At 41.2% G+C, this 3,420-nt stretch overlaps 1 pseudogene; it reads right to left on the reverse strand.

Annotated features, from left to right (window-relative positions):
* Positions 1–900: 900 nt before the first annotated feature.
* Positions 901–1,177, reverse strand: LOC110579045 (annotated as a pseudogene).
* Positions 1,178–3,420: the final 2,243 nt, after the last annotated feature.

Raw genomic sequence — 3,420 nt, forward strand, 5'->3', positions numbered from 1 at the left:
CTTCTGGTAACATTAGTAGCTGTCTGGCTTTATGTGGGAAGGACAGTCCTCAGAGGATGACACTAATGAAAGGGAGCCCAGAGATCAGAAGTTCCTGAAGCCAGAGAATTACAGGTGACCCTTGGACAATGAGGAGGTCAGAGGCACCAACCCCTGCATAGTCAAAAACCTGAGTGTACCTTGCGACTCCCCAAAAACTTAGCCTACTGCTGACCAGAAGCCTTACCAATAACATAAACAATAGATTAACACATATTTTATATATTATGTACTGTATTCTTAAAGTAAGCTAAAGAAAATGTTATTAAGAAAATCATAAGGGAAAAAAAAAAAGAAAATCATAAGGGAGAGAAAATACATTTACAATACTCTACCGTAAAAAATCTGGGCATAAGTGGACCCACAGAGTTCCAACTTGTTTTGTTTAAGAGTCAACTGTATTTCTTTAGAGTCACTGATGCAGAAAGCAAAGTTGGTTTAAGTCCAGACAGTGTGGTTTAAACAGAACACATTGTCTGACAGCATGTGACTCAGTTTAGGTGACCAAAGTTGCTTCATGCAGAAGCCTTCGCGTTATCTGTGGGGGAAGCTACTCCTATGTATCTTTTTGGCTACTACAAGAGCTGGCCTTGGAAAGTTCTATGGTCTTAACTTGGGACTCTCAGATCCTAACATGCTCTGTAGACTTCTTGGCCTTCATCTTGGCCCATCCTGGAGATAGGGTGTGCCTTCACCTCTGTGCCAACAGTAGGTTTTTCACTTGAAATACAACTTCTTGACTTTTGCTTAAGGACATTGTGATCTAGACCACCAATTCTGGGATTCAGAATTCTTTTTTGTTGTTGTTATATAAATTAACCCATGTATTATAGGCTAGCAGTGTTTCAAATGGCGGAGCTTCTACTGGTCTTTCAACTCCTTCAGTGTTCTGATGGCAGATTTCACTGACAGCCGAAGTGGTGGTGTAGGTCCACACTCCACCAGCTACTGTTTTCATGCCGGAACCATGATGCCAGATCTCCACAGCTCGTCTTTTCATCTTGGTTTTGCCACAGAAGGAGCAAGTGTACTTAGCGTGCCGGCTTATTTCAATCTTCTTCACCATTTTCCTGAGGGAGGCACCATAACTGGTCCCATATTCACCAACGATTCGGACCTTCTTGGTGCGTGTAGCCATGTCACTGAAAACTGGGTCTGAACCCAGAGAGTGGGATTCAGAATTCTTTAGCCTCAATATTCATTCATATTTCTTTCAGAAAGTGTCCTCTAACTTGCATATTATCCACTGAAGGAAATTTATATTCTAAAATATTTTTATTAAATTCTTTGTCTACTTAATGAGACCCCAAAACCCCCACAATCACACAGTGTAAATCTAAGAGCTGAAAAGGATGTCTCAGAAATAAAAAAACTTTTTTCCAGGAAGAGACAGTTTCCCAAGGCAGGCAAGAGGAGAGACACTGGAGGCAGAGAGAATTAGGCACACATTCCAGATCTGCAACTTAGAAGAGCTAAGAACTTGGACAAATTACTCAGGCTATGGGAATCTCAGTGTTCCCATCTGGAACCACAAGGTAATAGTTGAGTTTTCTCTAGGATTAAGAGAGGTCATCCGTATAAAGCACTTAGCACAGTGCTTGCGTGTTAGATGTTAGCGGCTGTTGCAAAATGAATCCCAGGTATTATGGCCCTTATCTTGGATTCAGTAAAACCAGTCTCTAGAGGAGTTCTTAAGAGCCTAATTCTGTTGCCGCTGTGTGAGTGGGAATCCAGGTTCATCCACATACTGGCTGTACGCTCTTAGGCAAGATACTAGACCTCTCTTGTCAGTTGCCCACACACACACACACACACACACGCACACACACACATGCACATGCACACACACACGCACACATGCACACACACATGCACATGCACACACGCACACACAGAGGACACTCAAGAATCTTCAGAGAATGCTTCAGAGAGAGAAACATAATCCAACTCATAAGAGTAGTAGGGATTAGAAGTCAAATCTGTCATTTGGTTAACTTGCCCCATGAATGCTCTACAAGTGTGTTTTCCCCTTCCGGTGCCCCCCCAGAAAGCATTCATCTGAGGTCTTCCCCTTCCCCTTACCCTCTGTGGCCAGTGCTTTAAATTACTTCTCTCCAGTACACTCTCTCTTTCTTCCTTGCTAACAGACGCTACTTTTTGTGGGAGAGAACCGATAAATGCCTAGCCCCAAGGAATGGTTCATGATTCATCCAAATAATTGTGATAATGTTGCTCTTTATTGCCTCCAGCTTCCTTAAAGCTAGAGTGTGGCCCTATAACCCAGCTCTAGCCAAGGATACTGAAGAAGAGATGGCTACAGGGCAAAATAAAAGCCAACACCTTAATCCTGGGCAGAAAGAGTGAGCCTGGGTGCTTTATTACTACTAACACTGGGAATAATGAACACAGTTTCTGATTTCTTTGCAGATTTTTATTTGTTGTTGTTCTTAGAATATTTCCCACTAGGACTGTATTTGTCCAATACTGTGTTTGAAAGTCAGATTATATTATTTTTCCCTGTGTCATTAAACCACCAATTGGATATACAGTTAGGGTCATTTGTTTATTTTTGTTTTCAATTTTTAGGGATTCTCCCCCCATTTTGATTTCATTTTCTATTTCCATTTACACTGTTCCAAAGTAAAAAACACAAAACGAGGGGCAGTGTAAGCAGCCTAATTCTACCTCTGATTCAATCACTCTGTTCTATCCCTCCAAACAAGGAACAATTTTTATTAGCTTTTAAGAATTGCTTTTTAGGGGCGCCTGGGTGGCTCAGTCGTTAAGCATCTGCCTTCGGTTCAGGTCATGATCCCAGATCCTGGGATCGAGCCCCACATCGGACTCCCTGCTCAGCGGGGAGCCTGCTTCTCCCTCTCCCACTCCCCCTGCTTGTGTTCCCTCTCTCGCTGTGTCTCTCTCTGTCAAAAAAATAAATAAAATCTTAAAAAGAAAAAAAGAATCACTTTTTAAAGGAAACACAAGCCTGAACGTACTCCATTTCTTAGATATAAAGAAACATACTACCCACATTGCGGTGCGACTTGCCTTTTCATTTAGGGGTGCATATTGGAGATTACTCCATAGCACAGTCTTCCTCATTCCTTTGAGGAATAATATTTCATTCTGTGACTATTCGATAACGCTCTATCACGTGGATATACCATATTGTCTTCACCCAGTTCTCTGAGGATGCGTATTAGGATTGTTTCCAGTGCTTTACAAATAATCTAACAAGAACAACAACAAAAAAAAAAACCCACACAGTACATACATTGTTTCATATTTTTATTCAAGTATCTTTTGTTTGTTTCTTTCAAGTTTTTATTTAAATTCCATTTAGTTAAAATACAGTGCAATCGTTTTGGGGGTAGAATTTAG

This window comes from Neomonachus schauinslandi, chromosome 4, assembly GCF_002201575.2.
Source record: "Neomonachus schauinslandi chromosome 4, ASM220157v2, whole genome shotgun sequence".
NCBI lineage: Eukaryota > Metazoa > Chordata > Mammalia > Carnivora > Phocidae > Neomonachus > Neomonachus schauinslandi.